Genomic DNA, 25,289 nt, shown 5'->3' on the forward strand with positions numbered 1-25,289 from the left:
GGTAACTTCTCCATTAAACATCTACCTTTAACATTGCTTAGAAGATGAAAACACATGATGTCTTTAGAAGCCATACAGAGAAATCATCGGGATATATAAGTAGTCATGATTTTAATCTTATTTTATTTTAAATGAAATGCTAGACAGTATGAAACGAAATAGAGTGTGTATTAAACTTTAGAAAGAATTCTCTTGTCATAGCTAACAGCTGGTCTTCTTGAGCCTACTGGCAAACTGAATTCTACAGTTACACAAAGAATACCAGAAATGCAGAAAGGGTTCAGCTTAGATATCCCCTTTGATGTGCGGCATTGCAAATATTAAATAAACATAGAAACTTGCATAATGAGTGATTGCAAAAGGAGAATAACAGCAATATGATACATATCACAACAACTCTCCTACACAATCAGTCTGACGTCCACCGAAATTAATTACTTCCTTTGTACTCTAATTTTAGACTTTTTTGCCACCATTTACATCTGTTTCTTCCCATATTTTACCTGAACAGGATGAATTAGCACAAATGTCTACTAGATAAAAAGAGCCTGATTAATGTGCACCACCTGATTTTATAGCACAGGAACACTGACATAGTGATGGAAAACCCTAATTTAATGGCATCAGGAATTGAACGAAATGATGAAAAATGTAACTATTCCTTATCATCTCTAGTGTTGCAGAGGGGCAACCAGGAGATCAGAGGAGCAACACCAAGGGGACATTTTATGGACTCTGCTGGTAAACATAAAAGAAACTGTTTAACACAGTCCCGGGATTAAAAAACATGTGGTTTCATGCTGGGTCACATAGGTATAAGAGAGAGAATAACAAATTGAAGCCAGTGACAAGATGCCATTTGTTATCTGCTTTAAAATGTCAGGTCATGTCACTTTGGTGAAATATCTTTTCCCTTGATGTATGGCTTGCAAAGCATGCTCAGTATTCGGCACATTTCAATTTCAAAAAAATAATAAATCAGCTTTTAACTTGGAAAGAGCTATTATCAGGGGGGAAAATTAACTAAATCCATTGAGGTCTTTATTGAACAGTCTTTCCATTGCTATCCAGGATAGGTAGAGGGGCTTATTCCAGGCTGATTCACACAAATACTGTATTATCTTTGTGGTACTTTGTTCCCACACATTGTAAGCCGCACTGAACCTGCTATTGAGCGGGAAAGAGCGGGTTATAAGTGCTACAAATAAATAAATAAATATCCAGAGTCAAACCGTACAGCTGAGAATACCATTTTTGCATATGTAAAGCCTTGTTTGGCTTTCCAGCGAGTTTTATTCAATGCTTCATTGCAATGTGTATGAGTCTCAGGGTCCTCTTCCAGAAAAGGCAAAATCAGTCTGCTGATGTCAGGGGAAGTGAAACAGTTCAATAGTTAAACTATAAAGCTGGAAACATTTGATGCCACAGCCTCCACATGTGGAGTCTAATTCTATATAGATCATCAAAACATTTGGGAGCATCTAAAAAAATGAGGCATACATATATGCACCAACATTGCTCACTTTACAAAATACAAGTATGAACCAACTGGCATCAAGTACTCATGGGCTTCCACGTGTACTTCTGCATAAGTCTGCTTCTTTACATAACACATGCACTGACATGGCAGAAGTGGGGACATTCATAGAAACAAAAAATATATATATGGGCAAAGACCATATGGCCTATCCAGTCTGCCCATCCATGCCATCTACTCTCCCTATCACTCCCTTAGAGATCCTATGTACTTGCCCTAAGCTTTCTTGAATTCAGATACAGTTGTCATCTCTACCACCTCCACCAGAAGGCTGTTCCACGAATTCACCACCCTTTCTATGAAGAAATATTTCCTCACTTTAGTTCTGAGTCTATCCTCTTTTACCTTCATCCTGTGTCCCCTCATTTCAGAGCTTCTTTCAATCAACAGAAACTTGCCTCTTGTGTATTTATGCCACATAGGTATTTATCAAAATGAATCCCTCAGTCTATGGTTTAATGAAGAACTCAAAAACCAAAAAACCAAGACTCCTAAAACCGCTCAAAATCCTGGCTAGTGCAATACAGATTAATACTTTTTTTTTTTTTACTTTTTGCTCTTAGTATACATGTGATAAAGAGAGCCCTCAGCAAAAACCACTTTTTTTGAAGGCAATATGTTTCTTTGCCCAGTGATATAGCACTTCTTTCATCGGGTCTCTCTTAATTTTGTGTTTGTGCTATTGCCTCACACCTTAGTGCTCTATTCAGAATGAAATCAAAATGTGAACTTATCTGAACCAAAATATGTTGTCTCGTTGCTTCACAACAGGTTGTTTCCTCAGGTTTTTTCAGCCCAAATGCAAGACCCTTAACTTTTTCTTTAACATTAAATTTTAGTTGATGAATTCGAGACCATTCTTCAAGCTTCACTAGGTCCTTCCTTATGTTAACCACACCATCAAGAGTGTCTACCTACTGCAGATTTTGGTATCATCCGCAAAGAGGCAAACCTTACTAGACAGCCCTTAAGTATTGCTTACAAAAATGTTAAAAAGAACCAGCCCAATAACCAAACCTTACAGCACACCACTGGTAGTATCCTTTTCCTCAGAGTGAGCTCAGTTACCACTTCCTGGTGCCTTCTACTCAACCAGTTCCTAACCCAGTTAGTAACTTTATGGCCATACTGAAGACATTCAATTTATTTATTGGTTGTCTATGTGGAACCTTACATAGTAACATAGTAACATAGTAGATGACGGCAGAAAAAGAACTGCACGGTCCATCCAGTCTGCCCAACAAGATAACTCATATGTGCTACTTTTAGTGTATACCCTACTTTGATTTGTACCTGTGCTCTTCAGGGCACAGACCTTATAAGTCTGCCCAGCACTATTCCCGCCTCCCAACCACCAGCCCCGCCTCCCAACCACTGGCTCTGGCACAGACCGTATAAGTCTGCCCAGCTCTATCCTCGCCTCCCAACCACCAGCCCCACCTCCCAACCACCGGCTCTGGCACAGATCGTACAAGTCTGCCCAGCATTATCCCCGCCTCCCAACCACCAGTCCAGCTTCCCACCACCGGCTCTGGCACAGACCGTATAAGTCATTCCCAGCACTATCCCCGCCTCCCTACCACCAGCCCCGCCTCCCGATCTTGACTAAGCTCCTGAGGATCCATTCCTTTGGCATAGGATTCCTTTATGCTTATCCCACACATGTTTGAATTCCGTTACCATTTTCATTTCCACCACCTCCCGCGGGAGGGCATTCCAAGCATCCACTTCTCTCTCCATGAAAAAATACTTCCTGACATTTTTCTTGAGTCTGCCCCCCTTCAATCTCATTTCATGTCCTCTCGTTCTACCATCTTCCCATCTCTGGAAAAAGTTCGTTTGTGGATTAATACCTTTCAAATATTTGAACGTCTGTATCATATCACCTCTGTTTCTCCTTTCCTCCAGAGTATACATGTTTAGTTCAGCAAGTCACTCCTCATACGTCTTGTAACGCAAATCCCATACAATTCTCGTAGCTTTTCTTTGCACCACTTCAATTCTATTTACATCCTTAACAAGATACGGCCTCCAAAACTGAACACAATACTCCAGGTGGGGCCTCACCAACGACTTATACAGGGGCATCAACACCCCCTTTCTTCTGCTGGTCACACCTCTCTCTATACAGCCTAACAACCTTCTAGCTACGGCCACCGCCTTGTCACACTGTTTCGTCGCCTTCAAATCCTCAGATACTATCACCCCAAGATCCCTCTCTCCTCCCGTACCTATCAGACTCTCCCCGCCTAACACATACGTCTCCCATGGATTTCTATTCCCTAAGTGCATCACTTTGCATTTCTTCGCATTGAATTTTAATTGCCAAACCTTAGACCATTCTTCTAGCTTCCTCAAATCCTTTTTCATGTTTTCCACTCCCTCCCGGGTGTCCACTCTGTTACAGATCTTAGTATCATCCGCAAACAGGCAAACTTTACCTTCTAACTCTTCGGCAATGTCACTCACAAATATATTGTACAGAATCGGCCCCAGCACCGATCCCCGAGGCACTCCACTACTTACCTTTCCCTCCTCCGAGCGAATTCCATTCACCACCACCCTCTGACATCTGTCCGTCAACCAGTTCCTAATCCAGTTCACCACTTCAGGTGAACTGGATTTGCTAAAATCTAAATGCACCACTTCTGTCTTCATAGAAATATTTTTATAAACACAGAAAAGGGTTTTTAAAAATTGTTATGGGGTATATATAGCAAAGGTTTGCATCTATTTAAATTTGGCCCACAACTCTTTCAGTGGTAGATCAAAGTGAGTTATATTCAGTTATTTCTCTAGTGGACTCACAAATCCAAGTTTGAACCTGAGGCAATTGGAGGGTTAAATGACTTGCCTGAGATGACAAGGAGCAGCAGTGACATTTGAACTGGGCTTCCCTGGTTCTTAGTCTACTGCTCTAACTATTAGGCTACTCTTTCACTCTGTATTTACTTTTATGCAGATTGTATGTCAGCATATCAGGGGCATAGTTTCAGTGCAGCAGAGGTAGGGTGATGATGTATGCACTATTTTATGAAATATGTGGGTAAGTGCATTCAATATGTACACATATTTGCACAATCTTTGGAGCAGGTGTTAATTAATGCATTTGAATTTGAGTGATCCTGAAGGTGGTTCTGGGGATCTATTATGAATTTGTATGTGCTTTTACATTGTGTGTATGCCTAATAAAGATGGTATTTCAAAAATAAATAAATAAAATATCCAAATGATTTTTAAAAAGGCAAATAAGTGCTTAACCTGCTTATTTTCGAAGGAGAAGGGCGCCCATCTTCCGACACAAATCGAGAGATGGCCGGCCTTCTCCTGGAGCCGGCCAAATCAGTATAATCGAAAGCTGATTTTGACCGGCTTCAACTGCTTTCCATCGCAGGGCCGGCCAAAGTTCAAGAGGGCGTGTCGGCAGTGCACCGAAGGCGGGACAGGGGCTTGGTTAACAGATGGCCGGCCTCGGCCGATAATGGAAAAAAGAAGGCCGGCCCTGACGAGCATTTGGCCAGCTTTACTTGGTCCCATTTTGTTCATGACCAAGCCTCAAAAAAGTGCCCAAACTGATCAGATGACCACCTGAGGGAATCGGGGATCACCTCCCCTTACTCCACCAGTGGTCACCAACCCCCTCCCACCCCCAAAAAAATTAAAAAACATTTTTTTGCCAGCCTCTATGCCAGCCTCAAATGTCATACCCAGCTCTATCACAGCAGTATGCAAGTCCCTGGATCAGTTTTTAGTGGGTGCTGCAGTGCACTTCAGGCAGGCGGACCCAGGCCCATCCCCCCTACCTGTTACACTTGTGGTGGTAAATGGGAGCCCTCCAAAACCCACCCGAAACCCACTGTACCCACATGTAGGTGCCCTCCTTCATCCCTAAGGGCTATGGTACTAGTGTACAGTTGTGGGGAGTGGGGGTTGGGGGGGTTGGGGGCTCAGCACCCAAGGTAAGGGAGCTATGCACCTGGGAGCAATTTCTGAAGTCCACTGCAGTACCCCCTAGGGTGCCCAGTTGGTGTCCTGGCATGTGAGAGGGGACCAGAGCACTACAAATGCTGGCTCCTCCCATGACCAAATGGCTTGGATTTGGCCGGGTTTGAGATGGCTGCCATTAGTTTCCATTATCGGCGAAAACCAATGGTGGCCATCTCTAAGGGCGGCCCAAATGTTGAGATTTGGCCAGCCCTGACCGTATTATCGAAATGAAAGATGGCCGGCCATCTTGTTTCGATAATACAGTCGGGTACGCCGCTTAATGAGGCTGTTATTACAGATGGCCGCCCTTGTAGATGAACAATTCAAATAGTATAGGAATCTCGACAATCTAAATTCCCTCCAAATTGTAGATGGCCAGCCCCGTTCGATCATGCCCCTCCACGTTACCTTTATAAAATTGGTTTAAAATAAGCACATTTTTGGACCTTTGCTTGAGCCACACACTTATAATCTTACTTCATGTTTTCAAGCTTCACAAATGTTCAAGATAGGAACATACAGTTGGCTGCAAAAAGTGTTGGACTCTTGTGAAAATCCAGAAAAAGCTGTAAAAACTTTTCTAATTTATGTTGGTCCTGTGATAAAGAACTGGTTTCATTTGTGCACATATTCTTTCTCTGTCAATAATCAAAATGGTCTGGAGTCAAGTTTGGGACAGAAACTTCTTTAAGACAGAGGGAGCAATCTTGAATAATCATTTTAAAGTCTTTCATAATGCAAGAAGATCTGCACAGGAGGACAAAGGGTCAGTTATTTGATACTCTGTTTGCTTTGCCATTAAAAGCTTTTCTATAGAATTAGAAAAACTTTTCTTTTGCAAACTGCTATTCATGGAATACTGTCTGCCAAACCTATAGGTTCCAAACAGTTGCATCTTGTAAAAGGACAAACAGTACTATTTTTGCAGAGCCGTAAGTCCTTTGATCTTTATATAAAAGCAATTATGACTGTCTGATTTCATTGTATTGTAAATGTATGTGTTGTGTAGCACTCTCTCTCCCATGTGTATTGTTCTGGGTGTGTGTGTGCGCATGTGTGTTTATTATTACTTGAAACAATAAACCTGGACTAAACAATAAACCTGGACCAAAAATGCATCAATTTAGAATTATTGTCGAAACAGAATTAACAAGGCCGGTAAGACTTGTTGTACCCAAAAGATCCAGGAAACATTTACTTGACCCTATCTGCTGTTTGTGGTAGTATGATGGACTGGTTTCTAAGCTACTGTATTACAGAAGGATATTGGTTCTGAAATTTATTGTAAAGACAAAGCTAATTTTGTTTTATTTTGTTTTGTACCACAAGGAGTGCAACAGTTAATAAGTCTCTTGATTCTGAAGAATTTTGCAACCTTGGGAATTTAGCTGAACTCATTGACATTGTTTGAGATACCTTTTGGCCATTCAGTGTAGTGTAGTAACCAAATTACACTCTCAGATCAATTCTCCCCAGTGTATACTAGGTACCTTTCAATACTGGATGATTAAGGAGGTCATTTTAGAAGCATGTATACATGTAACTAGCTGCATTTTGTAGGTTACCTACATTGGTTGCATTTTGTAGATTGGCTATTTATTCATGTGGGGCTTGATATTCAAAAGTGTTCAACTTAGCAGTTAAACCCCACTGAGCTAGCTGTCTGCCAAAATTCAGTGCCACTTAAGCAGGTAGTGCCACTGACTATTGCCTCTGACCAAATCATCACTGTCCGGTTAGCCCAGGGACAGAGCCGACATTTAACCAGTTAGAGGTGATATTCAGTCTGCTAACCAGTTAAAGAAGTGCATATAGTTAGGACAGCAAAAACTGGCCTAATTGTATCTGCCAAGCTAACCGGGCACCAGTCTGAGTATCAGCCAATGCTTGGTTAACTTCTGGGTAACTTACCTGGATATTCAATACTAGATATTAGATGTGGCCCAGGATTGAATTCCCAGGCTTAATTCAGCTCACGACTGTCAGCGGCTTAAAAACCACTGACCTCTGTGGGTTGAATATTGGGCCCATAGATGGCTGAGATGCAGAGCTTCAAGAAAGCATATTTTGAGGAGGTCCAAATTTATACATGTTTTTCCCTATTTACAATAGGAACACATCTATTTAACAACATTTTCATGGTGGTTTTTGCACCATCTTCAAGGCATACGTAGGTTTCATAAAAGTTCTTGTTTTGGCCAGAGTTTTAAATGAAGAAGGATTAACAGGATAAGTTTTCTGTTGCCCCCACCCCACCCCATTTTATATTTTTCTTAAAAGTTTAAGAAAAGTTCTGTCTTTGCTGGTGATTTGGCATTACTTATATATATATATATAGGGCTCGATATTCAAAGGATTTATGATCCTAACTTTGAGAGACACACTTATAAAATAGCCTCTTTGAAAGTTTATCAGGGATACGTGCATACATTTTTATTCAAACTTTCAGGGGGCGAATATGTCAATTTTACAATAGGCTCTAGACATTTTGCCTGAAACATCCATGACTTTTCTAAGATGGTGCTGCATGCTTACTGTTAGAGAGGGGTTGCTTTATCAAATCCTACATTCTCAGATGAAGACTTCAATTGAAATTTTAGATTTTACTGTTAAAGAGTGTGGTTTAATTTCCAAATCTAATAGATTTAGGTGACTGTAATCTCCCAAAACCCATGAAAGCATTTGAAGCAGTATCTGAATTCTGCTTATTATGGGGGTATATTTCAAGCTTTATTTTTTTTCCTAGAGTTTTTGGTCATATAATTTGTGCAACCAGGAAATATACAACGTTTTTACAATGTCTGTACCCTGGTCAGATCATTTTATTCTTTCCTTTGAGCTTTTCATTAATTCACTTACCGTATTTTTCGGACTATAAGACGCACCGGACTATAAGGAGCACCTAGGTTTTAGAGGAGGGAAATAGGAAAAATTTTTTTTCCTTTTTCCCTCCTCTAAAACCTAGGTGCTCCGGTGCGTCTTGTCCGAATCCCTCCCTCCGAGTTCGGGATCGCCCTCCCCCCGGCCCTGTCACCACTTCTTCCTACTCACGTCACGCGATCTTCCCTGGTGGTCTAGTGACGTCGGGGCAGGAAAGATCCCCCTCTTTCCTGCCCAGCGCGCTGCTCTCCATCCTCCTGTATGCAGCCTTACGGTCTCGGCGAGATTCAAAATGGCCGCCGAGACTTCAATTCTCTGCGGCCATTTTGAATCTCGCTGAGACCGTCAGGCTGCATACAGGAGGATGGAGAGCAGCGCGCTGGGCAGGAAAGAGGGGGCTCTTTCCTGCCCCGACGTCACTAGACCACCAGGGAAGATCGCGTGACGTGAGTAGGGAGAAGTGGTGACAGGGCCGGGGGGAGGGCGATCCCGAACTCGGAGGGCGGGCGGCCAGCCAGCCAGCCAGCCAAATCTACCTTCGGACTATAAGACGCACCCCCCATTTTCCTCCCAAATTTTGGGGGAAAAAAGTGCGTCTTAGTCCGAAAAATACGGTACATTTTACTTGCACTCAGAAAACTTCTAAAACATGCTATGGTGCATCTACTATTAATAGCAGAAATTTAGAGAGGGATTGAGCCTCTTGTTTTAGAATTGCATTCATTCCAGGCAGTGGTTGTGGCAACAGGGGGGGAAGGAGACTTGGTGGTCTGGGTCTCCCAAATTTTGGCTTAGGCCCACTCCATAATTGCAGCACTGGATGAATGGATGGATGGCAGGGATGACCTAGCCCCATCATCTGAAGAGATTTGCTGAACGAGTCACCGCTGGTGCTGCCTTAACATGTGAGGAAGCCAGAGGAGGGTTACAGCCACTGATGCTAGCACTTCTGCAGATGCTCAATTCTGAGTATGTGCAGAAGGCCCAGCATTGGTAGTTAAAGCACCCCGCTGGCTTCCTCATTCAGCCAGTGAATCTCTTTGGCTGGTGGGGCTTGGGCATTCCCACCAGCAAAGGTATGAGTGAGGGAGGAGAGAGAGAAGAAATACTTGCCCCCTAATTCAGTCCACCCCTGGGCCCCCACAAAACTGGATTTCTGGCTACACCCCTGACTTTAGGAAGAAGAGTAAGAAAATGTATGGAATTCTGAAGTGAAAATGGCAAATACGGTCCATATGGGCTATCCATTCTGCCCATAAACACAAGCTACTAAGCTCTATAATCCAGACCTCTCCTTCAGAGATCTGTACTTGTCTCATACTTAGTTTAAATACCATCCTTATCTCCACGGGGAACAGTCCATGCATCCACACCCTTTTAGTAAACTAGATATTTTCTTAGATTACTCTTGAGTCTTCCCTCCTTCACTTTTACCCATCATTCCTTTTAATTGAAAGAGGCTTCTCTCCTGTGCTTTGTCAACCACACTCCCCTACCACCACCATCATCACCACCACCACCTTTTTTCTATATATATATTTAGATCTTTATGACTATCCCTGTATGTTTTGTGACAAATATCACTGGCCATTTTAGTAGCTGCCATCTGGATAGACTCCATCCTATTAACATTCTTCCAGGCAGGGGCGTAGCCAGTCACCCAATTTTGGGTGGGCCTGGGCCCAAGATGGGTGGGCAGAAGAACTCTTCCTTGTCCCACAAATGATTTGGTCTCTCCCTCTCTCGCCTGCATGCTATATGGTCTCTCAAACATCCCCCTCCCCCACACCTTTTAAATAGCAGATTTTCACTGGCAGCGAGCAGCAACTAATACACACTCCTCGTGTTGGCCCCACAGTCTTCCCTCTGATGCAACTTCCTGTTTCCGCATAGGCGGGAATACATTAGAGAGAAGGCTGGTATGCAGGAAGGACAGTTGTTGGGAATTTTCGGCTGGTGGGGGCTTGGGGATCCCTGCCAGACACTTCATAGGTGTGCTGCTACTGGGTGGGCCTGAGCCCAAAGTGGGTGGGCCTGGGCCCATTCGGGCCCACCCTTGACTACGCCACTGCTTCCAGGTGCCCAAACTGCTCTGATCTTTATGTATCCTCTCCTGCAGATCCAGAGTGCTGCCCCAGCAGATGACACATGTATAAACAGGATGGAGTCCTACCTCATACTCACACTCTTTTGGGAGTGTTACACTTTACTGTGCTTTAGTAAAATGCCCAGTGCCACTGCTGCTTTAAATTGGCCTGCTGCGGGAGGTCTCGGCAGCCATTTTGAGACTGTCAGTGTAATAAGCAAGAACAATTGGAGATTGCTCTGGCTTAAGCTGAGGTTAATCTCAATATGGCTGCCGGGACATCCCACTGCAGTCTTAGCAGCCATTAGAGCAGCAACGGCATTGGGCAGGAAAGAGTGGGGTTCTTCCTTGCCCCTGAAGAGGCCACAGACCACCAGGGCTTGTTAAGGTTGCTCAGAGGATCCCCAGGTGGGCAGCAGCAGCCCGGAGGGCAGTGGGGAATGCATCTACTGCTGGAAGGGCAGTGGGCATGTATGATTTTTTTCAGCTTTGGCTTCAGTTCTGGCCAAAACCAAGCCACAGATTTTGACCGTGATGTGGTTTCAGCCAGAACTCCAGTCTCTAATTCAGTAAGACCATGCCTTACTATTCTTGTAGAAAAAATTGAAATGGTATATACAATGTTCATGTATAACATTATAACTATATGCATTGTCTAATGTTTTGCAATTTAGTAATAGAAATCCTGATTACCAATGTTCTGTTCCATTCAATGACCATACTGAGCCACCATAGCTCCACCCATATTCCCACTAACATAGGTTCTGCAGCTACAAACATGGCCCTTCTACCAAAGTGTGGTGGGCCTGTCGCCGGCTTGCCACGCAGTGATTTAGCTCTAGTTCCAGCTCCCTTTGCGCACCATCTCCAGCACTAGAAATTTGTTTTTCTATTTTTGAGCACTGAAGGCATGCCTGGCAGTAATCGGGCAGTGCACAGCACTGCCTGGTTACCACCTGAGCCCTTAGTCTCCTTGATAGGAGGCAGTAAGGGCTGCCTCAGGAAATGGCTGCACGCCAATGCCTTTGCTTAGTGCATGGCCAGATCCTTCCCCTTCACCAAAAAAGCCTTTTAACCCCAGCACTAGAAGGGGGGTCTCTGTGTGTGGCAAAGCGCACCATCTCCAGCACTAGAAATTTGTTTTTCTATTTTTGAGCACTGAAGGCATGCCTGGCAGTAATCGGGCAGTGCACAGCACTGCCTGGTTACCACCTGAGCCCTTAGTCTCCTTGATAGGAGGCAGTAAGGGCTGCCTCAGGAAATGGCTGCACGCCAATGCCTTTGCTTAGTGCATGGCCAGATCCTTCCCCTTCACCAAAAAAGCCTTTTAACCCCAGCACTAGAAGGGGGGTCTCTGTGTGTGGCAAAGCCCTTGTGCTGATGCTCCCGCAGGGCCCCTTTTGCTGCCACTTGGTAAATGGAGCTCTTAATGCAGCATCATGTTGGGAAGTGATAAAGAAATGGCAGAACATGTCAGTCATTCCATGACCTATATTTAGAAGAAATTTAGCATAATATATCCTTAATCGTGTTAATGCCGTAAGTTCTAACATTTCTTGCTCCCTCTATCTCACTCTGCCTCTGATTTCTGCTTTAGAAAATCTCAGATTGTTCTCTGATTTCTAATGTATAAAAGGAAGGAGAGATGGCTACATAAAACCACGTCCATTATTGAATTTAAACACATTATGATGAAGCTGCATAGAGTTTAACTGCTCCCAGTGGGGCATACATTATAATAATCTGTACGTGAGCAGAGTTGTAAAGCAATTTTCTGTCACAAACTTCCTTCACACCTTGGCTTGAATGAATTAATATCAAATGTTTAAAAGCGCTAGAAACATTACAAAGGATAGAGCTTGACTCTTAATTTGACATTATTACTAGAACAAAGCTACTTACCCTGACTCATCAGTTCCAACTACAGACAATGTGGGCAAGCAAAGATAATTAATTTAACTACTGTAAATGGAGGAGCTTGTAAAAATATGAAAAAAGAAGTTGCATTAAAAACATAATCTAGTAATAATGTTAATACATGAAAAGTGTAAGTACCATTTAAAAATATATATTTTACATGAATCGTAAGATATGGAGGGGCATTTTTGATATGACATCCAAGACGGACTTTGGACATTTTGTGCTAAATGTCCCAAATCTGAATAGAAAGCATGACCATTTTCAAAACCAGAAAACGTCTATATTTTGGGGTGTTTTTTTTTTTTTTCGAAAATACCATTTATAACAAGTTTTTGTGCTCTGTACATTTATTTTTTCAGGCCATTTTTGAAAAAAATTGCTCATGTGAAAAACATAGAAATCAAGCCATTGAGATATAGGAGGGGCCAACATGTTTAGTAGACTGGTCCCACAGATATCCCAGGAGAGCAATGGGGCACCCTAGGAGGCACTGCTGTAGACTTCATATAAATGCTCCCAGGTATACACCTCACCTTATTTTGGCTGCTGAGTCCTCCAAAACCCACTACCTCCAATTATACACCATTACAATATCCCTTATAAGTGAAGAGTGCATCTATATGTGGGTACAGTGGGTTTCTGGTGAGTTTTGGAGAGCTCACAGTTTCCACCACAATTGTAACAGGTAGGGGGAGGTATGGGCCTGGGTCCACCTGTTTACAGTGTACTACATCCACCACTACTCCTACTCCAGGGACCCGCATGCTGCTCTAATAGTCCTGGCTATAACATTTGAAGCTGTCATAGAGGCTGGTAAGTACTATTTTTATTCATTTTGGGGTGGGAGGGGGGTCAGTGATCACTGGAGTAGTAAGGGGGGGGGTCATCCCTGATTCCTCCTAGTGGTCATCTGGTCATTTAGGACACCTTTTATGCTTTATTTGTTCTGGAAACATGTCTAGAGCAAAATGTTGAAGTTTTCACCTTAGACGTTTTGGCTTTGTTCCATTATGGCTGTAAAACATCCAAATGTTTGGAATGCCCTAAGCCCACTTTAAGCACACCCATGAAATGCCCTCAACATGCCCCCTTGAGATTTGGATGCACTGCAGATTAATTGCATAGATAGACGTCTGCAAAATAGGTTACAAAAATACAATTTGGATGTTTTTTTTTTTTTTTGCTGTGAAATATTTCTTTTACTGGTTTTCAATACAAACATAAGCAAGAGCTCACAACATAACAACTGCTGCTGAAGCAGTGGCGTAGGAAGGGGGGCAGTGGGGCGGTCCGTCCCGGGTGCACACGCTGGGGGGGGGGGGTCAGCTCGCTGGTTCTCTGCTCTTTCTGCCCCGGAACAGGTTACTTCCTGTTCCGGGGCAGAGAAAGCAGGGAAGCAGCAGAGCCGACGCAGCTCCCAGTGACGTGCACTGGGGCGGATTGGCCCTCCCGCCTGCCCCCCGCTGCAAGGTAGGGTGCATTTCGAGGGGGTACGCTCCGGAGGGGGGGTGCTGTGCCCTGCACCCGGGGGGTTGGGTGCGCAGCGGCGACCCGCCCCGGGTGTCAGGCACCCTCGCTACGGCACTGTGCTGAAGACACTTCATCTCTTCTTTGATGGATCTACACCATCTCTACTCAGCAGTCCTTGAAAAACATCTTATGGTCTAGGAAGCCAAAATGCTCTTGATGACACCATCTGTGCAGCCAAATATTCATCTCCAGCATGAGAACTTTCTGCCTTGACCATTAACCTTAACAGGGAGGATCAACAAGAACCCCACATGTGCACCGTTTTGCTGTGGAGTAACATAGTGATTAATGCATAGGTCTGAGAACCTGGGTTCTATTCCCACTGCAGCTCCTTGTGATTCTAGGCAAGTCACTTAACCCTTCATTGCCTCAGGAACAAAATTAGTACCTGAATATAATATGTAAACTGCTTTGACTGCAAACACAGAAAGGCAGTATATCAAATCCCATTCTTTTTCCATACCCTCTTTTCCACAGTCATGAAGTCACTTTTGATACGTTTGGAGGGGTATCTAGCAATATCATTTGTACCAATATAGATGAACAGCATTGGATAATAGTCATTGTTTGTTTGTTTGTTTTTAAACAATGGCTGCTGCAAGTAAAAAAAAAAAAAAATACCAGATATTCAATGCTGATACTGGCCAGTGCTGACTATCTGGGAATCAATACAATAAAATAATGAAAATGTATATTCCGCTACATATCATTATTGGATCCATTTGGATTATAATAAAAAGAAGCCAAGCAACCCTAGAAAAAGATATCAATTAAACAGAGAGTCAATACCCATAAAATACCTTAAGCTTTATATCTATCTCCCTAAAAGTATTGTCCAAACAAGTGAGTTTTTAGTAACTTGCAAAAACACAAATAATTATGAGTCCATCTTAATTCCATAGGCAACGAATTCCAGCATTGAGCTGAAATGTAAGTGAAGCCCATGGCATGAACTCCTTGGGCATAGGAAACTGTAATAATTCCTGGCCCCTGCAATCAGGGTGGGCCTGTGGCACCATCTGGTGATATTCAGACTACTAATCGGAGAGCTAATTGATAGTGAATGATACATACCTGTAGCAGGTGTTCTCCGAGGACAGCAGGCTGATTGTTCTCACAACGGGGTGACGTCCGCGGCAGCCCCCACCAACCGGAAGAAGCTTCGCGGGCGGTCCGCACGCAGGGCACGCCCACCGCGCATGCGCGGCCGTCTTCCCGCCCGTGCGTGACCGTTCCCGCCAGTTGAATGACAAGCAAGAAACAACATGAAAACGCAACTCCAAAGGGGAGGAGGGAGGGTAGGTGAGAACAATCAGCCTGCTGTCCTCGGAGAACACCTGCTACAGGTATGTTTCATTCACTTTCTCCGAGGACAAGCAGGCTGCTTGTTCTCACGACTGGGGTATCCCTAGCTCTCAGGCTCACTCAAAACAAGAACCCAGGTCAATTGAACCTCGCAACGGCGAGGGTATAACAGAAATTGACCTACGAAGAACAACTAACTGAGAGTGCAGCCTGACCAGAATAAATTCGGGTCCTGGAGGGTGGAGTTGGATTTACACCCCAAACAGATTCTGCAGCACTGACTGCCCGAACCGACTGTCGCTTCGGGTATCCTGCTGGAGGCAGTAATGTGATGTGAATGTGTGGACAGATGACCACGTCGCAGCCTTGCAAATCTCTTCAATAGTGGCTGACTTCAAGTGGGCCACTGACGCTGCCATGGCTCTGACACTATGAGCCGTGACATGACCCTCAAGAGCCAGCCCAGCCTGGGCGTAAGTGAAGGAAATGCAATCTGCTAGCCAATTGGAGATGGTGCGTTTCCCGACAGCGACCCCTAGCCTGTTAGGGTCGAAAGAAACAAACAATTGGGCGGACTGTCTGTGGGGCTGTGTCCGCTCCAAGTAGAAGGCCAATGCTCTCTTGCAGTCCAATGTGTGCAACTGACGTTCAGCAGGGCGGGTATGCGGCCTGGGGAAGAATGTTGGCAAGACGATTGACTGGTTAAGATGGAACTCCGACACCACCTTCGGCAGGAACTTTGGGTGGGTGCGGAGCACTACTCTGTTGTGATGAAATTTGGTATATGGAGCATGAGCTACTAGGGCTTGAAGCTCACTGACCCTACGAGCTGAAGTAACTGCCACCAAGAAAATGACCTTCCAGGTCAAGTACTTCAGATGGCAGGTATTCAGTGGCTCAAAAGGAGGTCTCATCAGCTGGGTGAGGACGACGTTGAGATCCCATGACACTGCAGGAGGCTTGATAGGGGGCTTTGACAAAAGCAAGCCTCTCATGAATCGAACGACTAAAGGCTCTCCAGAGATGGCTTTACCTTCCACACGATAATGGTAAGCACTAATCACACTAAGGTGATTCCTTACTGAGTTGGTCTTGAGGCCAGACTCCGATAAGTGCAGAAGGTATTCAAGCAGGTTCTGTGCAGGGCAAGAACGAGGTTCTAGGGCCCTGCTCTCACACCAAACGACAAACCTCCTCCACTTGAAAAAGTAACTCTTTTTAGTGGAATCCTTCCTAGAGGCAAGCAAGACACGGGAGACACCCTCAGACAGACCCAACGCAGTGAAGTCTACGCCCTCAACATCCAGGCCGTGAGAGCCAGGGACTGAAAGTTGGGGTGCAGCAACGCTCCGTCGTTCTGCGAGATGAGAGTCGGAACACACTCCAATCTCCACGGTTCTTCTGAGGACAACTCCAGAAGAAGAGGGAACCAGATCTGACGGGGCCAAAAGGGCGCTATCAGAATCATGGTGCCGTGGTCTTGCTTGAGCTTCAGTAAGGTCTTCCCCACCAAAGGTATGGGAGGATAAGCATACAGGAGGCCGGTCCCCCAATGGAGGAGAAAGGCATCCGATGCCAGTCTGCCGTGGGCCTGTAGTATGGAACAGAACAGAGGCAGCTTGTGGTTCGTCTGAGAGGCGAAAAGGTCCACCGAGGGGGTGCCCCACTCTCGGAAGATCTTGCGTACTACTCTGGAATGGAGCGACCACTCGTGCGGTTGCATGACTCTGCTCAGTCTGTCGGCCAGACTGTTGTTTACACCTGCCAGGTATGTGGCTTGGAGGAGCATGCCGAACTGGCAAGCCCACCGCCACATGCCGACGGCTTCCTGACACAAGAGGCGAGATCCGGTGCCCCCCTGCTTGTTGGTGTAATACATTGCAACCTGATTGTCTGTTCGAATTTGAATAATTTGGTAGGACAGCCGGTCTCTGAAAGCCTTCAGTGCGTTCCAGATCGCTCGGAGCTCCAGGAGGTTGATCTGCAGATCATTTTCCTGGAGGGACCACAGACCCTGGGTGTGAAGCCCATCGACATGAGCTCCCCACCCCAGGCGAGATGCATCCATCGTCAGCACTTTCGTGGGCTGCGGAATTTGGAATGGACGTCCCAGGGTCAAATTGGTCCGGATGGTCCACCAGAGCAGTGAAGTGCGGCAACTGGTGGAGAGGCGGATGACATCTTCTAGATTCCCGGTGGCTTGAACCCACTGGGAAGCTAGGGTCCATTGAGCAGATCTCATGTGAAGACGAGCCATGGGAGTCACATGAACTGTGGAGGCCATATGACCCAGAAGTCTCAACATCTGCCGAGCTGTGACCTGCTGAGACGCTCTGGTCTGCGAAGCCAGGGACAAGAGGTTGTTGGCCCTCGCTTCGGGAAGGAAGGCCTGAGCCGTCTGGGTATTCAGCAGAGCTCCTATGAATTCCAGAGACTGGGTTGGCTGGAGATGGGACTTTGGGTAATTTATCACAAACCCCAGCAGCTCCAGGAGTTGAGTAGTGCACTGCATGGACCGGAGGGCTCCTGCCTCCGAGGTGTTCTTGACCAGCCAATCGTCGAGATATGGGAACACGTGCACTCCCAGCTTGCGTAGATACGCCGCCACCACCACGAGGCACTTTGTAAACACTCGTGGGGCAGAGGCGAGCCCAAAGGGCAGCACACAATACTGAAAGTGCCGTGCGCCCAGGCAGAATCTGAGATACTGTCTGTGAGCTGGCAGTATCGGGATGTGAGTGTATGCATCCTTTAAATCCAGGGAACATAGCCAATCGTTTTTCTGAATCATTGGCAGAAGGGTGCCCAAGGAAAGCATCCTGAACTTTTCTTTGACCAGGAATTTGTTCAGGCCTCTCAGGTCTAGGATGGGACGCATCCCCCCTGTTTTCTTTTCCACAAGGAAGTACCTGGAATAGAATCCCTGCCCTTCCTGCCCGGGTGGTACGGGCTCGACCGCATTGGCGCTGAGAAGGGCGGAGAGTTCCTCTGCAAGTACCTGCTTGTGATGGGAGCTGAAGGATTGAGCTCCCGGAGGACAATTTGGTGGCAGGGAGGCCAAATTCAGGGCGTATCCGCACCGCACTATTTGGAAGAACCCACTGGTCGGAGGTTATGAGAGGCCACCTTTGGTGAAAGAATTTTAACCTCCCTCCGACCGGCAGATCGTCCGGTACGGACACTTTGAGGGCGGCTATGTTCCCGTGGATCCAGTCAAAAGCCCGTCCCCGGCTTTTGCTGTGGAGGCGCAGGGGGCTGCTTAGGCGCACGCTGTTGACGAGAACGAGCGCGCTGGGGCTGTCCCTGTGCCTGGCGAGGCCTTTGGGCCGGCTGGGTGTACCTACGCCTTGCAAAGGAATAGGGCGCAGCCTGCCGGGCCCGGGAAAAAAACGTCCACCTGCTGAGGTGGATGCTGAAGGCGCCCGGTGGGAGAGCTTGTCGAGGGCGGTTTCCCACTGATGCAGTTGGTCCACCAGCTGCTCGACCTTCTCACCAAAAATGTTATCCCCCCGGCAAGGGACGTCGGCCAGTCTCTGCTGGGTGCGGTTGTCCAGGTCAGAGGCACGCAGCCATCAGAGCCTGCGCATCACTATACCTTGGGCCGCAGCACGAGATGCCACGTCACAGGTGTCATAGATACCCCTGGACAGGAACTTTCTGCACGCCTTCAGCTGCCTGACCACCTCCTGATAAGGCCTGGACTGCTCCGGCGGGAGCTTATCGACCAGGTCCGCCAGTTGCTTCACATTGTTCCGCATGTGGATGCTCGTATAGAGCTGGTATGACTGGATGCGGGTCACGAGCATGGAGGATTGGTAGGCCTTCCTCCCAAACGAGTCCAGAGTGCGAGACTCCCACCCCGGGGGCGCCGAGGCGGTATCCTTCGAACTCCGTGCCCTCTTGAGAGCAGAATCCACGACTGCCGAGTCATGGGGCAATTGTGGCCGCATTAACTCTGGGTCCGAGTGGATCCTGTACTGGGACTCTGCTTTCTTGGGGATGGTGGGATTAGTTAATGGTCGCATCCAGTTCCGAAGCAGTGTCTCCTTGAGGACATTGTGCAGCGGTACCGTGGTGGACTCTCTAGGTGGTGATGGATAGTCAAGGACCTCGAGCATCTCAGCCCTCGGCTCATCCACAGAGACCACGGGAAAGGGAATGCAAATAGACATATCCCACACAAAGGAGGCAAAAGAGAGACTCTCAGGGGGCGAGAGCTTTCTCTCTGGTGAAGGCGTGGGGTCCGAGGGGAGACCCGCAGACTCCTCTGAGGAGAAATATCTGGGGTCCTCCTCTTCCCCCCACGAGGCCTCTTCCTTGGTATCGGACATGAGCTCATGTAGCTGAGTCCGGAACCGGGCCCGGCTCGACGTCGAGGCACCAAGGCCTCGGTGTCGTCGAGCGGTGGACTCCCGCGCCGGCGGGGACGAAGCTCCCTCCATCGACGGGGACTCCACCTGCGTGGCGGTCGAGACCGGCGCCGCAAGCGGCGGCAGCGTCGACGACCTCGGCACCGGGCTAGAGCTCGCCGGCGCCACAGTCATCGGCGCCAAGGGCGCAAGCACCCCCGGCGCCAGCACAGCCTGGCGCATCAGCCCTTCCAGGATCCCCGGAAGGATGGCTCGGAGGCACTCGTCCAGGCCCGCTGTCGGGAAAGACGTGGGGGCCGGTAGAGGCATCGGTGCCGGAAGCTGCTTGGGTCCAGGAGACTGCACCGAAGTGCTGGGACCCTGACGTGGCGGTACCTCCACCACCGAGGGGGACCTCTCCTCTCGACGCGGACGCTTCGGCATCGACTCCTCTCCGGTACCGAGAGCCGGATGCGTCGAGGGCGACCGGTGATGGTGCTTCTTTGCCTTCTTACGGTGCCCGTCACCGGTGCTGGGTGGTATGGAGGAGGAGGAGGTCGATCCCCCTCGGTCCCGAGGAACCGGGTCAGACAGGGTTCGGTCCCGAGGGCCACGGGCTGAAGGAGTGACCGGGGCCGACTGCCCACGCGGTCTCTCACCTCTACCCTCACCGGAGGACCGGCGGGCCGACGGGACCTGTTCTCCTGGGGTCGATGCCATCGATGCCGATTTTTCGGGCATCGATACCGGTACCGAAGAACTGGGCGTTGATACCGATGCCGTCGAAGTCGACGTCGAGGGGCCGGCGCAAGTTCCAAAAAGACGGTCCCGCAGAACTTGCCTCGCAACCTGAGTCCGTTTCCGGAGACCGAGACACAGGGAACACGACTTGATATTGTGCTCCGGCCCGAGGCACTGGAGGCACCAAGCGTGGGTGTCGGTCTGCGAGATCAGCCGGCCGCACCAACCACACTTCTTAAATCCACTCGGGACCTTCGAGGACATCGACGGAAAAATCGCGTCGGCGAAGTTAAAGTCGTCGATGGTGGCGGAAATCACACCTTGAAAAAATAAATCGATCGCGCGGCCACAAGGCCGCAATGTGACGCCCTCGCTAGAAACGAGGGAAAAGGAGCGCGTGCTCTTTTTTTTTTTTTTTTTTTTAAAGAAAAGAAACTGGGGCACGCGGTAACCAAAAAACTAAACAAAACTAAACAAAATCGCGTAAACGCGACGGTCTTTCCGGGGCTGCGAAGGGAGAGCGGCGACGGCACGACTCTCCTCAGGCGCGGAAAAGAAAAGACTGGCGGGAACGGTCACGCACGGGCGGGAAGACGGCCGCGCATGCGCGGTGGGCGTGCCCTGCGTGCGGACCGCCCGCGAAGCTTCTTCCGGTTGGTGGGGGCTGCCGCGGACGTCACCCAGTCGTGAGAACAAGCAGCCTGCTTGTCCTCGGAGAAAAAGTTAGGACAGCCTTTTTTGCAAGCACCTGCCATAGACTGCTTCAGCACTCTCCAGCTGGTAGGAAGGCGGTCAGAAAGAATATTCAGGGGGCACTATGTAGTTTGTATAAGTGCTGGCTGGCACTTATACGGTTTGCAGCACCTGCTAACCAGACGAATGCTCCAGGTCTACATTCTGACTGTCAGACACATCTAGTAGTACTCGTCCACCAACCTGCATATGTAGCGGTTTCCTGGGAAGAGAGGATTGACTAATAAGAGTCTCAGTCTTGTTTAAATTTAATGACAAACCATTCATAGTCAACCACTCCATTAGAGCTTCAATACATTTTAATAGCAAAGCTAAACCTGTCTCATAATTTGCATCAGCAAGGACACAAGATTGAATATCATCTCCATACAAACAGTAATGAACATTGTACTCACTAAACAGTTTGCCTAAAGGCAACAAATATAAGTTAAAGAGCACTGCAGGCAATGCAGAACCCTGCGGAATGCCTGATCTGAGAACACTCCCGTTCCAATATTCATTCATCATTTTAAATCTCTGCATACAAACTACAAATGATTCAAATCATATCAAAATACATGGCCCAATACCTAATAACTTTCAGTGGCTCACAAGAATTGAATGATTGATAGTAATTGTTTAGTTTGAATAGTTTGAATCTTTTTTTTCTTTCTTAATTTTATTTGGAGTTAGCTAACTGCTTTCCAGTAGCAGCTCAAGGTCAGTTACATTCTGATATGCTCTATATTTCTCTTTCCCAAAAAGGATTACAATCTAAGGGGTCCTTTTACTAAAGCTTAGCACACTCTAACAGAATTACTAAATTCTAGGAAGCCCATAGATATTGTCCACCCAATATTTAAAACCATCTAACACAGGGCCGTGCCTAGGGTCTCTGGTGCCCCCCTGCAGACTATCAGTTGGCGCCCCCCCCACCCCCCTCAGTCTAGCAGAGTAGGAACAGAAGGGAGCAGGCAAGTAAGCCAGACCTCAGGAAAAAATAGCACTGTATGTATCCCTCATTGATAAGTCTCTGACTCTAAAGTTTAGCAATTTCATTAAAGCAAAATGTATTTTCATAAAACTTCAAAGATTTCCAACTCAAAATAGGAATGCTAATTCAAAATGTGAGCAAAGTCCTCTTAGTTTCCAAAGATTCTTTTTCTAATCTCCTTTGCACCAAAGGATATAATTCAGATCAAACATTTATCTCTGATCAACTATCTCAGATCAAATATTTATTTCAGATCAAATATTAAGGTTTCCTTGCTTACAGTCACTTAAATCTACCTAGCCTTTATATAGCTTATAGGATTTAAACACTCTTAAACTGAAATTCACCCTTTTCTATTCTTCATAAACTTCAACTAATCCTGAAATATTCAGATCCTTTTCTCACTAGAGAAACCTCAAACTTCAATCTCCACCAACCTCTTTTCACACATATTTTCTCATTTACCACATAATCAGGCACTCTTTTATAATTTCAGTCAACACAAAAATGAACTCACAGCTGCATGTCTCTCTTGGCCAAACCGACGGTCAGTTGCTGTCTCACTCTATTCCCTTCCTGGCAGATTTCTAACAGAAGCTGATCATCCAATCAGAGAGCTCTATTTGAATGCAGATTAACATACAGACACTGTAATGGGAATTTTTAGTCAAAAACATTAGATAAACCCTTCGTTTTTTGATCAAACTTCACACTTTTGATCAGAGCCATGACCTAACATTATGGCTGTAAACATTTCCATCATTTTTTATCCATAAATATGCAAATGAGAACCTCCCAAAAACGGACTAATTTGCATATGATTTAAACAAATCTGAGCATATGACAACCATACAGACTCCCAGCACCTGAATTCTGCAATTAGATTTAATGCAAATACTTTTAAAACTTATTTCTAGCACTTTTAAAATTTCAGGTTCTCTTTAATTTGAATGCTGTTCAAGCTCTGAAGCTCACCCTGAGTGAGAGTTATCCCCAAACCAAAGACATATATAGCAATCTGGTTGCATTCTCACAAATAACTTGAAGAGCCTGCCTGCCTCAATGAATGGAAATGGCTCAGCATTGAATATCCAGACTCATCGACTACAAGAGTCAGCCCAGCTAACTCCCATGGTCTAAACAGAGGGCCCATAAGGGAGTCATTCTGTAACTGAGTGGTTCCAGTTGGGTGCACCAATGCTGCACACTAAACACCAATAGTATATGTGCACCAAGAATACAATTACAGAACTCTAACTTGTCAGCACTAGCATTCCTAAAGATAAGTACAATCACTTATGTCAGGTCAATGGCAGGCATGTGCCTAATTATTCCACGCTATGCATGTAATTGATAGCATTTTATAAGATGCACATGTAAGTTGGAGACACACTTGTGCCCTATCATGCTCTGCCCACAGGTACAGTCCCCTTGTAGTTACATGCCAAAGCACATACATTCTATTATAGCCTATTTAAAACAAATCAAAGAAAATATTTCTTCACTCAGTATGCAATTAATATATGGAATTTGTTGCCAGAGCATGTAGTAAAAGCTATTAACAAAGTAGGGTTTAAAAAGGGTTTGGACAAGTTCCTAAAAAGAAAAGTCTATAAACTATTATTAAGGTGGACCTGGGAACATCCACTGTTTATTTCTGGGTTAAGCAGTATAAAATCCGTTTTACTTTTTTGGGATCTTGCCAGGTATTTGTGACCTGAATTGGCCACTGTTGGGAACAGGATACTGGTCTTGATGGTCCTTCAGTTTGTCCCAGTATGACAATGCTTATGTAGTTCTATACTTAATTATAATTTCATAAATAATACTAATATAAAATCAATCAAAAACTGGCCATGTGACTATTTGCAAACAACAGTTGTGCTGATGGTTCAAATACCATGCGAATGATCCAGACTTCTATATTTTTCTACATCACATGATTGAAGCTTAGACACCTAAGTGCACTTAGGCATTATTCTATAACATGGCGCTATGTGTTCTAGTGTGTAACTGCAAAGGGAGCTTCACATTGTATGGGCAGGGGAGGGTAATGGGCATTCTGACAGTTTAAGAGCACACATTATTGAATATTGTCTGTTGGGTGCCTAATTTTTGCTTTTAGTCACACCCATTTACATTGCCATAGATCAAGTGTAAGTGGTGGCACCTAACTTTAGGTGCCTCCCTCCTAATTCTATAAAAGTCACCAAAAATTACATGCACAAATTTAGGTGCATGCCCAATTTGCACATGCAATTTAATTGAATAATGAGCCCATTAGAGCCAATTATTAGCTTTTTAACAAGCAATTGTTGACACTAATTAGATTGAATTGAAACTTGTGTGCACAGAAATGGGAGAATCATGGGCAGAACAGTGGCATTGCTAGCATTTACATGCATTGTTATCGAATACAGGAGATACGTGCCTAACTTAGGTAAGTACATTTGCACCATGTTTCAGTTAGTGCAATGGCCACCCCTAAATTTAGGTATGAGTCCCAGGCATAAGCACTATTTATAAACCACGCCTAACTTTATGTTTAAATCATTTTTATTAGTCAACAGAACTGACATTTCAAGCTAAACATTTCACCAGTCAGCATACCACGTGTGTACATAACATTATAACTTGAAGATCTTTTGTTTTTCAAACTTTTATACCCCAGCTCCCCATCCCCCGACTTGACCTTTTCCATCTTACTCTTTCTGGATGAGATTCCCAATCTTGAGTCAAAGTCGTTTCCTTATCCCACCCTTCCCACCCTACCCTTCCCATTAAACCCCTTCTTTAACTAGTCAAAATACATTCACTCCACCTGTACTGGTTAAACAACTATCTGTTCATAAGGCGGCTTCGAGCAGCTGGTGTCAAGGTATCCATGAATAGGCTCCAACAATTTATCCACTTCTCGCCTCTTTCCGAGGACAATTGTTTTATGCCCATCCTCTCAATCCGAATTAAATGGATCATCCGCAATCTCCACCCCTGCAAAGTGGGGTATCTATTTGTAATCCACTCAGCCAGGATGCATTGTTTTGCTGTTATAATGGATTTTTCCACAAAGGCCTTCATACCCTTTGGGCCCTGTTGCGGAATTGACCAACGGCCCAGCAACAGCCTGGCATCGCTTTGCCAACGTACCCTCCATAAAGTTGATACTTGGGCCATAAGTGTCCTCCAAAAGGTTCTGATACCCTTGCATGACCATAACATATGACCCAA

The sequence above is a fragment of the Microcaecilia unicolor genome, chromosome 2 (assembly GCF_901765095.1).
Source record: "Microcaecilia unicolor chromosome 2, aMicUni1.1, whole genome shotgun sequence".
Lineage (NCBI taxonomy): Eukaryota > Metazoa > Chordata > Amphibia > Gymnophiona > Siphonopidae > Microcaecilia > Microcaecilia unicolor.